The following is a 13,688-nucleotide window of genomic DNA, read 5'->3' on the forward strand; positions in this document are numbered from 1 at the left end:
CCAATCATGGCTGCTGTTGTCATTCACCTGCCATTGTCATTTGACATCTGAAATCACTCCACTCTCCAAGATACAAGGACAGATGAACTCACATTCTAGCTGCATCGGAAGAAGTGAGCATTGACAAGAAAAAGCTCTTACCCAAAGGTGTTACTGGACTCTTGCTGTTTTCTGCTGCTACAGACAGATTAATGACTACCCATCAGGAAGATCACATTTAATGTACTACTTTCTTCTGTTACATGAGACTGGAGGACAAACTCATAACAGCTGAACAGGACTACTGTATTAGAGACAAGTGGATTCTGTTTCCCAGAAGTGGGGGGAAGAGAGACTGGTTATGCTGAAATGCTTATGACTGTCACAAAGCTCGTACTGGCTATTACCAATAATGTCCATAGAATTTAATGTCAAACTACATGTAACAGCTTTCCAATACTTTTTTTTAAATAAAGTTTTGCTGGCAGGAAGGAATTCGAACCAGAGAATCAGAGGTGAAGGAAGGATTTTGAGCCTTCACCCACTTTCTGTTTCCCCACTCCAACTTGTACAAGCTGGCAGCTTTTCCCATGCAGAGTTTCAATTGCTTGTTAGCCTCTGGAATCACGTTTTGAACCTCTCAGGAAGAAAAGTAGCTGGTGGGGAGGGGGTGATTTGGAGGAGAGAAGTAACAGGAATCATTCAGTATACCTCTAAATGACACTACCCAAAGGCATTTTAAAAAAAAAAACCATGTCAGGACTATCATACATAGACCTGCATATCACATATAGCAGGGGTGGCCAACAGTAGCTCTCCAGATGTTTTTTGCCTACAACTCCCATTAGCCCCAGCCATTGGCCATGCTGGCTGGGGCTGATGGGAGTTGTGGGCAAAAAACATCTGGAGAGCTACCATTGGCCACACCTGACATATAGTTAATGCCCAGCCTGACTTGTATTGGACCTAACATTGGCAAATTTCTTTTTCCAAGGAATGTGTGGCTGGATTGGGCATGCATACCACATGAGTGGAGGATAGGGTTGCCACGTCTGTGTTGGGAAATACCTGAAGACTTTGGGGGTGGATCTGGGAGAGGGTGTGGCTTGGGGAGAGGAGGGTTAGGGTTAGGGTTAACATAGTACAATGCCCATAGAGTCCAAACTTCAAAGCTGCCATTTTCTCCAGGGGAGCCAATCTCTGCCAGCCAGAGATCAGTTGTAAAAGCAGGAGATCTCCAGGTCCCATCTGGTCATTGTGTGACTTCTCTTACGAGCATTATATTGCCCACCTGGTGGCTGGCAACCTTAGTGGAGATGTTTCAGCCTTCTCTCCTGTGCCATTTTCCCTGAGCCAAAATGGTTGCTGTTTCCCTCTGGGAAAACAGCACAGGAGAGAAGGCTAAAGCCCTTGCTTTCCCTTGCCACACTCATAAGATGAATCCAGCCCTTGGAAAAGAAAGCTCTTCAATGTTAGGTGTGGCAGGTGTCACCTCAGTCACAACTTTTCCTTCTACCAACAATCACCAGAATACTTTTACCATTTTTAAAAACTAATTTTCTTTTCGATGTAAACGTTAATATATTTGTCACTCCTTAAAAACAATTTGTTTTCTAAATGCATAGTTACCCATCCCCAAGATTGCCCTATCTTTTCAAGATATCTGATTATTTAACAAAACAGTTTTTTTTTAAAAAATGAGCAGTATGTATTTCCACATTTTCCTCCACTAGTGTTAACATCTTTGAAACCATCTTTTTTTTTTAAATAGAGGAATAAGGCTCTCTCCCTTTGAACTAAGGCTCCTCCATTAATTCATTGTGTTTTGTACCATCTTTAATTACTATGCAGGATTTGGCCTAGAGCCCTGTATATCCAACAAGGTTTTGTCTCCCCTGCCCCATGCTTTTATCCTCCCCCCCCCCCCCCCAGAACCATGAACTGAGTCCATTGCTCAGAGCCTGGCTTTCCCCTGAAGTCTGATGTTTATGGAGACACCGTAGATCCCTGGGGCTCACTCCCATAAAACCTTATTATCATATATTCTGGGGCATAAACTCTGGCTGTCAAGCCTGGAACATAGCAGAGGCTGTACTCATTCGCCTTCCTTTGTACTCTGCGCCTTTTCTCCTTTTTTGTACTGTGGGGTATATAGAGATATCTGTTTTGCTACGATGTTTGGTTTTTATATCCCACTTGCTCCTTAAGCCTGTAAGAAGTGGGGGGAAAGAAGTGGGTTTTTTCTTCTTCTGGGGAGTCTGTAAATGGGGCCTGACAATTGACACAACGACTAACATCAGAGCCCATTAAATTCATAAATGTGAGATATTACAAGCTCTATAAATTCCTTCTGATGCACTTCCAGGGAATATACTCAAGGCTGATAACAACAGTGCTAATTCTTAAATGACTTACTCCCGGCTTACAAAAAGGGCTGAACTTGCTGCAGCTTTAGATCTGCTCTGTGCCCGACCACCAAAAATAGCCTAAGATGCAGTAGGTAGGTGTTCTCCCACACTTTGCTCTCTCAAAGCATACAGCATGTATAGTATGGGAAATTAATCCAAATAAATCCAGAGGTTAATTCAAGTGTTCTCTTTGCACCCTGCTCTTCCTTCCAGGAATTTCTGTCTGCACCAGTTTGCCCATGACGAAGTGCATCACAGATGTTTGTGGGTTCTCTTCAGTTCCTTTGTGCACAGTGCCCAATTTGGGTTGCGAATGAGGCATTCAGCCTTTTGTCTCATAACATTTTCCTGAGCTAGAACTGAGCCCAACAGGCGGACACTAGGGAAGAACATGTGGGATTTTTGTGGCGGATGGGAGAGACCATTGCTACCCCTTCAAAGTACTCCAGTGTGCTCAGAAGAAGAGGCAGACTCTCAGCTGGTGATGGGGCTTAGACAATGCAAAAGCAATAGAAGATATTCACACTGCTTCTGCTTTGTGCAATGCATGATGTGACCCCTTCCCTCTCCTGAATTCTCTGGTATGCTCAGAGGACTGTACTGTAACATATCTAGAGTCGCTAGGTCCTACCTGGCAGCCAGCAGGGGGGTCCTTGGGCCTTTCTGGGATCCTCTCCCAAATGTGCGGCACAATGACATCACCTAGAAGTGATATCATCATATCACCAACTTGGGGGGGGGGTGCTCTAGTTTTGGGGCAAAACTCTTTGGCTGTAGCCAATTTTACCATAGAGTTTTGCCCCAAAACTAGTCAACATTGGCAATATGATGATGTCATTCCCCAGGTGACATCACCACCTCACCTTTTGGGCCAGCTGGGAACAAGATTTCCCCCCCCCCCACCAGCCAGCTGGCTGGCAGCAGGCAAGTAGGGGTTCCCCTGCCCCTGGCCGGGGTTTAGCAACCCTAATTTGTGCCTGGGCTTGAAGAAGGAAGTAGCCCAAGTCTTTCTTGCAGCTTCTGCCTTCCCCCAGCCTCTAGTGCAGGGGTAGCCAAACATGTGGCTCTTTCACACATATTGTGCAGCTCCTGGAGATCAAGGAGGAACTTAATACAGGCTTACTCTCAAGTAAGTGTGCTTAAGATCGGGACCTTAGTCAGCCTCTGAGTGCTGACCCATAGGTAAGCGACTATTTCCATCATGTGTGAAGGAGGGGGGAAGTAGGCAGGCTTGCAATCTCTTCTCCTCCACCACAGAGGTCGCCCAGAGACCTAGAGAGGGGACAGAGAGCACAAGAGCCAAGGAAGCCGCTGGAAGGAGGGACAGAATTAAAGAGGGCAGTGCAGGGTTCCCCTTTAGTTTCTTAGCTCTTGCAGGAGCTATATTTATTAAACTTGGTGTCAAGGCAAAGAGAGATTCATAATGATGCAAACGGTGGTCAGTGATTTGTATGGTTCATGTGTGTTTCCTTCTTGCACTAGTGCCAAAAATTAATTCCCTAACCTTTTCTTATGCTGGTCTTATGGGGCCTGTTATCCCAGTTTATGTTTTTAAAGCCTTCTTCTAGCATGGTCGTGTTGCAAAGTGCATGCATATGTATTTTATCTTTCTGTGCAAAGAAAGTATTAAGAGTTTTAATAAAGATATGTGTGTGATATTTGTTCATGTCTTGTGGCTCTCAAAACATCTGACCTTTATTCTATGTTACTTGTGTGTTAAGTAAATGTGAAAAGAAAAGTCAATCTCTAACCCATTCTTTGCACATGTGGAAGGATTTGGTGGAAGGCAGTGGCCAGTGATGACAACACATAATTGCTGGATACTAAGCCAAGCCTAAATCTCTGGACCTTTCCAGTGGACACTGTGAGGGAGAAGGGGAGGACTGTCATTTGAATTTGTGAGTTTATTGTTCAGATTGTGACAATTCTATCCCAATAAGTTAAATTTTGCTACTCACAAATTTTGCTTGGAACTCAGTTTTGGCATATTGTACTTTAAACGTAAACACATGAACACACGGTGCTTGCCTTATACTGATTCAGACATCTGGTCCATCATAGTCAGTATTGTCAGACTGGCAGCGGCTTTCCAGGATCTCAGACTGAAGTCTTTCATATCACTCCCTACCTGATCCTTTGAGATGGTTTATTGGTGTCTGTAATTTCCTTTCGGGGTGGAAAAAAAATGATTTCAAAACTGTATATACCCACACAATCCAGTTTTCAAGTTCAAAAAAGCTGCAAATGTTTCTTTTGACAAATCTCCCACTTTCCTACTTAATCTTGCTTTGCCTCTTTAGAAGTTGGGAATGGTCTGCACCCATTCTGTGAATCAATTAGTTTTCTCATTGATTAGATCTACTTTTAAACTGTGCTGAAAACAGGGCGGCAGGTTCAACTCCCTGGACAGTTTGAAAGCTCTTTGTAACATTTCTCTCTCTCTCTCTCTCTCTCTCTTTCTTTCTTTCTTTCTTTCTTTCTTTCTTTCTTTCTTTCTTTCTTTCTTTCTTTCTTTCTTTCTTTCTTTCTTTCTTTCTTTCTTTCTTTCTTTCTTTCTTTCTTTCTTTCTTTCTCTCTCTCTTTCTCTCTCTCTTTCTCTCTCTCTTTCTTTCTTTTTTTCTTTCTTTCTTTCTCCCTCCCTTCCTCCCCCCCCCTTCCGTTGTCAATATAAATGGATGTGCACAGCATCCGTCTGATGAAGTGAGTCCTTCTGACTCACAAAAACTGATGGTGCAATAAATTCTGTTAGTCTCTGCAGTGCCATTGAGCTCCTGTTTTAATTTGCCACTGCAGACTAACATGGCTACCCACTTTCTTTTAACAAGTGGCATATTATGTCCTGGTAGATTCATCATGGCAGTATGGGTGGAAGTACGGTTGCCAGGTCTGTGTTGAAAAATACCTGGAGACTTTGGGGGTGGATCCTAGAGAGGGCAGGGTTTGGGGAGAAGAGGGGCCTCAACATGGTACAATGATATAAAGCCCACCCTTCAGAGCAGCCATTTCCCCCAGAGGAGCTGATCTCTGCCAGCTGGAGATCAGTTGTAAAAGCAGGGGATTTCCTGGCCCCACCTGGAGGCTGGCAACCGTAGGAGGGAACTCCATCCTTGAGGCTTAGGATGTGACCTTTGACTCCCTTCTTGGGTCTGACTGCTCCCCATTGGCTGGCCCACCTGCTCAGATGCACCCTCTGCCACTGAGGAGCCAGGCAGCTCTGATTCTCTTGCCTGCTGCACAGAATGTGTGTGTCTGGAGGAGGGGTCATCACAATCTGGAGGTGACATCATTTTCAGGTGACACTCTAGAAACCCCTGAAAGTTTACCCTACAGACTGGAAGGGTTATAAACCATTGCCTGGAAGTGACATTATTTCCACTTTCAAATGAAATCTCACACCCATATTGTGTGCTGCTGCATCAGCAGGCAAGTGAGCCAGAGCTGGCCAGGATGCGCCCTGAGCAGCTGGCTTGGGGTGTGTGTGTGTGCTGTGGCCAGGATTGCCCCTCACACTCTAGGCAGTAGCATAGGACTGCCTAGTGGACAGGCAACTCTCCTGGTCCCTTTCTGTGATCCTCACGCTTAATCAGCACTCTATTCTGAATGCCAAGAGACTTTCCCAGTGGAAACTTTCTGTCTGGGCCTCATTGCCGCGGCTGCATGGGTTCTCTTAGTCCCTCACAGGAAGTATGAGCAAACAAATAGTTTAAGCTTCCCTATCAGTACAGCCAAGCCCCCCTGGCTAAGTCTCACAAACGGGGCCTGAAAAATGCAAGGGAAAAGCCCTGGCCTGGATAGGCCAGACAAACTCAATCTTGTCAGATCTCAGAAGCTAAACAGAGCCAACCCTGGCAAGTCCTTGGATGGGAGACCCCCCAAGGAATACCAGGACTAGGAGGCAGAGGCAGGCAATACCCAAGCCACCTCTGGAAAGTCCAAGCCCCACTTGGGGTCACCAGAAGTCACTGTCACCATGACTTCCAGGCATGCAAGCACACACACACACACACACACTCACAAAGTTGGGGGTGGGGAAAGGGAAAAAAGAAAAAATATAAGGAGAAAGAGGAACTGTAACTCAAGTTTGAATTCCTCCTTTTTTGCTGAGAACATGGTGGCAGATTCAATCCACCAGACAGCTCAAAAGCCAGGTCAGAGAACTGGGAAAGTTTTCACAACATGCAGTGTGCTGAGCAGTATGTGCATATACGCACATATACATCTCATCGTGTCTGTATATTGTGCTATATAAATAATAATAAAATAACAAGTCATTAATAGTGATTCATGTGGTTTTGCAAGCATCAGGCATTTTCTAAAACCATAACATGTGAAAGGACACACATCCATGGACACCATGCAGATGGTAATCCCTGTTGATTATGCCATTCTTAAATTTGTTCTGCCCCATAACATGGAAATTGTCCTCACGTGTCCTCACCACTTAATATGATTCTATTTCCTGTTCTTTTGGGGTTAAAAAAGGCAAAAAGGCTGTGCAGAATGCTGATAGTTGTTCCGTCACTCCAGTCACTAACCATGCACTACTCCTGTGTTGATGCCAGTCAAAGCTCTGCTTGTTAGCCAAGTCAGTACACTCCAGAGAGGGGCAGATAGAGGGCTGAAATTGAGCTGGAGATAATTAGGGTTTTATCTTGGAGCCTGTTTTAAAACCCAACTCATCTCTGAATTGAACAAAGTTATAGGTACTGCGTTAGTGGAGGAAAAGGGAGGAGAAGAAGAAGAAGAGTTGGAGTATATCCTCCCTTTCAGAGCAGTTTATGGCTCCTTCCCTTCCTTTCCCCACAACAGACACACTGTGAGGTAGCTGGAGCTGAGAGAGCTCTGTGAGAACTGCTTCAGAGAACAGCTCTTGAGGGAACTGTAACTGACCCAAGGTCACCCAGCTGGCTTCATGTGGAGGAGGAGTGGGGAATTAAACATGGTTCTCCAGATTAGATGCTGCCACTCTGAACCTCTACATTACAGTGGCTGTCCAATGAATGAGATAGGTAATGAGAAAGGTACTGAATTATATTTCCCTTACCATCAAGTAACTACAACCAACCATTTATACATTCATCCTGGGAACAGGGGTGGGAAGAGTTTCCATACTGATATACAGGTAAGAAGCAGGCTCTTCAGCCCCTGCAACTTGTTTTTTTTTAAGCAGACAGAGAGGAATTTACATGCTTTTTAACTGCTCCTCCTTGGATTTCCTGTGGTAGAGTTTTGTGTCAGGCTTTTGGGAACCCAGACCACAGAGTTCTTTGCTGAATGGCTAACCTTGCCCTGTGTTTAATGTCACAGCGGTTACGATGACCCACAGTGTTTCAAAATGTGATTTTTGTGCTTCTCGGTGTCTTTGCTAATGATGGCTCAGTGGCCAAAAGGTCTCCAGTTCAATCCCTCCGGTATCAGGGTAGGAAAACACACCCACCTGAGACCCTGAAGATACTGCCACCAGTCAAAGTGGAAAGTACTGTGCTCCACAGATAGCGGCTCCTTATATCCCTTATCATATGGCTTTTCTACAAGACACCCCTTCTTTATCTTCCTACCCATTTCATTCTTCTTTTCCCCCCTTTTTTTTCTTAATTCACTGTCTAGTGAGTTTCTGATTGACTCAAAGACCAATTAAAGTAAAATTTAATGGGAGAATAGATTAACTCCCCGAGGTTTCCCTCCCATCCATCACATTTTTATAGCAGGAACTGTGTGGAGGCTCATAACTTCATGCTGTGAGTGTGATAATAAAGGGGGCACGGAGAGGATTCCAATTTACTGCCGCGCTGATGCGCTCTGGGGATGGGATTTACTGCCCTGTCCCTTCCTCTTTTTATTCAGGGGGAGGTCACTGGATCCGTGGCCTGCGATGGGCCTCTGACGGATGGGATGTCAGGCACAGAGATCATGACAAGGGATTGGGGAGGGGGGTATGTGTTATGCGTAAATGTAATTGTGTCCAGAGTATGAGGATGCGGAACGTTCACCTTTCGCGCTCGAAAGGCTGCGATTACTGTAGGGCAGAAAGGCGCTTGTTGTGCAGAAATTTAGGAGCTAACGGATGGATTGGAAGTAATGGGGAGCAATTTGCCTCTTCTTAGGCTCCGGGGAGACAATAGTTTTTAAGAGAGTTGAAAGTAGCTTCAGAGAAGTATCCTTTCTTGTAGATATATATATATCTCCACACACACATGTGTGTGTTTCTTTTGTTACGTATATTCAAATAGGTTTTGTGGGTTAAAAGTGATTTCAAAAAAAAGAATGTGTAAAGTAGGAGAGGGGTGTGCTCATAATGAACAGTGGTCTTCCTTTCAAAAACTGCCCTCAGCCGTCCTGAAAGAAGACCTCCGCAACAACCAAGCCCACCATCCATCTACTGCCTAAGGATGTGTCATATATTTGTTGCTGCAAAATTCTGCTGGGGAAATGTTTGATTCGACTGATAGAGGAATTTCAGTGGTCATGTTCAGAACTGACAAGAATATATGGGATGGCTGTTAGAAAAAAACCACATAGAAGTATTTCCCCTTGCATCAGCAGATACTAAATCCCATCACACTCTGTTGTCAGTTAATGTTTCTCCGGAATCACATATTTGTGAGATTGTGTGTGTGCAATACTGGGGGTTTTTTTGGTAGGGGAATTTTAGGGGTCCAGACCTCTCCCTGGGATCCCCAGTGCCATTAGGGGTCTTTTCTATTTCCCTAGTCTGGCTAGGGAACTCAGGCCTCCAGAGGGAGAGAACAGTTGCCTTTAACTAAAAGTATTTATTAGTTCTAAAATGATACACCAGTAACACTCAATAGTATATATTTAATACCAATACCCCATAACATGTAGAAAATCCCAATACCTGATATATTGTACACTTCAGAAAGAACGAGGAATATTCCTGGACTGTGGACCAAGACCTCACTCAAGCCAACAGCCCCAAACAAAGACCAATGCCTCCTTTTTATATTCTTTTCCAATAGGAATCAAGGGAGGAGTTAATTGAAAATGTACCAGCCTTGCCAAATACCAGCCCATCCTAAATCAATAAGATGAACTTTTGCCCAGATATGTTTAGGCTTTGGAGCCTGGCACTTGAAAGCCAGGGAATATGAATTTGGACAAAGGTACATCTAAAGAGCAAGGCTTTCATTTTTACACCTAGCCTACTAGCAAAAGAGCAAAGGCTTCTGGGATTACAGAACCAAATCAGCATAGCAAGTCCTTACACAGCATAAAACAGAAAAGGCCCAGGCTCACTCAAGCCCAAATTCTGCCACAGTTTTAATTTCTAAAATGCCTCTTTTGGGGTTTGTTACTTGGCGCTCTGTGGCTGATCCTTGGTTTGGCATTCATCTCTCCAGGCAGGACACAATAGTTGTTGAGGCTGCTGAAGGTGATACGATGAGGACAGCGTTTCACATGGATTACAACAGCAATCATCAACATGGTGCCCATGGGCACAATGATGACCACCCACCAATGTATTTTCTGACACCCAGTTTTGCTTCTGCCCTAAACTGCCGAAGCAAATGGCTTTCCCTTTCCCCCATTTCATTGATTTGGAGGTTCTTCAGATGTATTCAGGAAGCACCACCTTTGTTTTCAGGGACTGCAAATTTAGAAACAGCTGCCTCTATTACAGGAGGATGCTTGGCTTGTAGCCTCCCAGTGTTTTGTGACTGGGCTCTAAAGGCCTCAGACCCAGAACATTTTAGTGCCAGAGGGAGACAGAGAACCTGACTTTGGCCCCCTCTTGTAGTGTAAATATAGGGGTAGACTGGATAATTGATAATTTAATATGCAACCCATGATCTGCTGTTTGAGATCTTGCCCTACTGAGTGCTTCTGGTCAAGCCTGGTCACAAACTGGCCCTGATTGTGTTTATGGACTAGGAATGAGCATGAACTGAACCACAAAGCGAAATTCGTCACAATTTTGCTTTCTCCATGGTTCGCAAACTGAAATTTGTGGCGGGTCTGCTGTCACAAACTTCCATGGACTTTTAAAGCAGTTCGTGGCACTTCATAGACAGAGCAGAGCCCCTGCTCTCTGTTCTCTGCGAAAGCTGCAAAAACAGGGCTGCTCAGCTCTTTCTAGGACTTTCTTGTACAAGAAAGCCCCAAACAACTAAGTGGCAGGGAGCAGGCTGCTCCCCACTGCTCAGTTGTTTTTTGGGGGACTTTCTCCACATCGCATTTAAAGAGAATCATTAGCAAACCTCCCAATTGGATTTAATTCATGATTCAGCCAAAAAGCACAAACTGACACAAACCATATTTTTCTGATTTGTGCCCATCCCTATTGTGCATTTCTTCATTTATATCCCGCTTTTCACCCTAGTTGAGGTTCAGAGCAGCTTAGAACATCATTCTCCCCTCCTCCATTCTCTCACAAGACCAATTGTGAAGGAGGCCAGGCTGGGAATTTATGATGGACCCAAGAAAGTGAGAAGTAGAACCCAGGTCTCTCAGAATCTTAGTCCAGCACTCTATCCACTGCACCATGAAAGACGTCCTCTGCTGCAGAACTGGCTTCCTCTTGGACTAGGCACTGCCACTTGTGCAATTCCAGCGTCCAGGGCTTTCACTCATTTGCATATTAGGCCACACACCCTGACAGCACCATTGTTCCACACAGGGCTTTTTGTAGAAAAGGCCCAGCAGGGACTCATTTGCATAGGCCACACCCCCTATACCAAGCCAGCCAAAACTGCGTTCCTGCTGAAAAAAAAAGCCCTGCCAGTGTCTTTCAAGATGCCTTGAAGTGCCTAGCACAAGAGGGATATGCCCTTCAGTGTACAACTGAAGCACCCAGGGAGAAGCATATGCAGGACAAAGGTATATGCCCCAAGCCATTATCCCCAAATGTAACTATGTCTCACACACTTTCCCCTTTCTGAAGCTGTGGAAAGTTGGACAAAACTTTGCATTGATTGTACACTTCCTATCTTAAAAATCAGTTTTACTGTGTTTACATTTTACACAGTAAAACTGTGAGTTTACATGGTATATTTGAGGGAATGGCAGTAGCAAAGTGCAGTAACTCCTGTGAGTAAAGTGTATGTTTCACATGCAAGGATGTCCAAGGTTCAATCCCTGGCATCTTCAATTGAGCGGCAGTTAAGTGGAAAATGGTCGTCTCATAAGTGCAACCTGTATGTTTTATCACTGAAGAATACTTTAACTGGCTATCGCCTGCAAGTCCTCTTTTTTTTTTTTTGCCTTTGTCTGAGCTATTAGATTGAGATCAAGATGGGTAGCTGTGTTTGTCTGTTTGTAACAGAAGAAAAGAGCAAGAGTCCAGTAGCACCTTAAAGACTAGCAAAGTTTGTGGCAGAATATGAGCTTCAGAAGTTCTGAAGAAGTGAGTAGTGACTCACAAAAGCTTATACCCTGCCACAAATTGTATTAGTCTTTAAGGTACTACTGGCCTCTGGCTCTTTTCTACAGCTAATGGACAGAAGAATTCTGTTGTATCCTTTCCTGTAACAGGTACAGATAGACCTACGTTCCACTTAAAGCTACGGGATAGGGTTAGCCAGGTTTGGAGGAGTTAACTTTAGAGCAAAGGTTTTTAGAGATATAAGATAAATTGTATCTCTGCTCCCTGAAGGGAGCCTGGGTGACCCTTAATTCCCCTCCCCTTTTAATTACCCCCCATTGTTCATAGCAGCTGAGTCACAAGCCCTGTTGTAATAGCTAAGGCCTATTATTCTAATTGGCTGCAACAGGAAATTGGAGAGCCAGCCACAAGTATATATTTAGGAGTACTTTGCCAGAGAACGTGAGTGGGAGGGAAGTCCTATTGATGAAACCATCATAGCTCCAGAGACAGAAAATCTTGGAGAAGGTAAGAGGTTAAGCACTTGAGTGAAGATTAGGTAAATGCTACTTTGTATTTAATTTAATGCATATAAACTAAAACAAGGGCAATAGCACATTAACAACTGAGTACTGAGGTGGTAATTCTGTAGCAATTTACGTCCTCTCAGCTGTGTTGCAGCAGTTAGAACAAATCAGATTTAGCTAACTGTCAGTCTAACCTAAGCTTGGTGGTGTTTGCTTCAAAATATACTGCTGACTTAATCTGAGAGGTTCACTTAAAAAGCACAGGATAGGTTTCAAAACGGAAGTTTTGACCTGACCTGGATAGCTGAGGTAAACCCAATCTCATCAGATCTCAGAAGCTAAGTGGGGTTGGCCCTGGCAGCAAGTACTTGGAAGGGTGACCCCCACCCCAAGGAATACCAGGGCTAGGAGGCAAAGACAGACTGTATCAAGTCACTGCTCTGGATATTCTCCGTGCCCCAGTAGGGGTTGACATGACTTCCAGACATGCCCATACAAAAAAAAATTATCAAAACCCTTAAGTTTTAATACTAAAGTTAAGGAATTGACCCAGTGGTTTCATATGCTAATAGTATAGTCTTCTTCTAGTGAAAGCAGCCTTCCTCTGGTGGCAGAGAGATGATCACCGGTGGATGACTTCTTGGATCTCACCTAGGGTTTCTCGTTCAAGGAGTAGTGAAAGACTCTTTGCAGTAGAGGCCTGCAGTTGAATTTAATGGCTGTTGACTCAGCCTTCCATCCTTCCGAGGTCAGTAAAATGAGTCCCAGCTTGCTGTGGGGAAAGTGTAGGTTACTGGGGAAGGCAATGGCAAACCACCCCATAAAAAGTCTGTGTGAAAACGTTGTGAAAAGCAACATCACCCCAGAGTCTGAAATGACTGGTGCTTGCACAGAGAACCTTTCCTTTCCTTTTAATAGCAGAGCCTTCCGCCAGGGGAACATGCTTCTTGCACAGTAGGAAGGCTATTTAATGGCAGGGGCTGTGGCTCAGTGGTAGAACATCTGCTTACTGTGCAGAAGGTCCCAGGTTTGATCCCTGGCACCTCCAGTTAAAACGACAAGGAAGTAAGTGAGGTGAAAGACCTCTGCCTGAGACCCTGGAGAATGGTAGACAGTACTGACTTTGATGGACTAAGGGTCTGATTCAGTATGAGGCAGCTTCATGTGTACTTGTGTGTTCATGCGCTCCCTAATTAGTGGAACAGAACCCCTCAGGTCCAGCCTGCTAGGACTACAGTTTACAACTACAGGGAAACTGAATTGCTGCTCCCCAAGGGGTACTTCTTGACCTTTAATCCTTTCCTTTTGATCACCAACCATTCCTCAATTACTATAATAGCCTTTTCTTAATAGCTAACTTTAATTGACTACAACAGGAAATTGGAGAGTTAGCCACAGGTGTATATTTAGGGGCATTCTGTCACAGAGGCCAGCTCTGTGAGCACAAGGGAGCTC

General features: G+C 44.5%; 1 protein-coding gene and 1 non-coding gene across 2 annotated transcripts in view; both read left to right on the top strand.

Annotated features, from left to right (window-relative positions):
- SKAP1 (src kinase associated phosphoprotein 1) overlaps positions 1 to 13,688 on the top strand; it is a 458,105-nt gene that overhangs the window by 230,584 nt on the left and 213,833 nt on the right. The window lies entirely within an intron of this gene.
- Positions 13,210 to 13,281, top strand: TRNAS-ACU (transfer RNA serine (anticodon ACU)). The gene has a single exon. It is a non-coding gene; the product is annotated as a tRNA-Ser (tRNA).

The sequence above is a fragment of the Heteronotia binoei genome, chromosome 15 (assembly GCF_032191835.1).
Source record: "Heteronotia binoei isolate CCM8104 ecotype False Entrance Well chromosome 15, APGP_CSIRO_Hbin_v1, whole genome shotgun sequence".
Taxonomy (NCBI): Eukaryota; Metazoa; Chordata; class Lepidosauria; order Squamata; family Gekkonidae; genus Heteronotia; species Heteronotia binoei.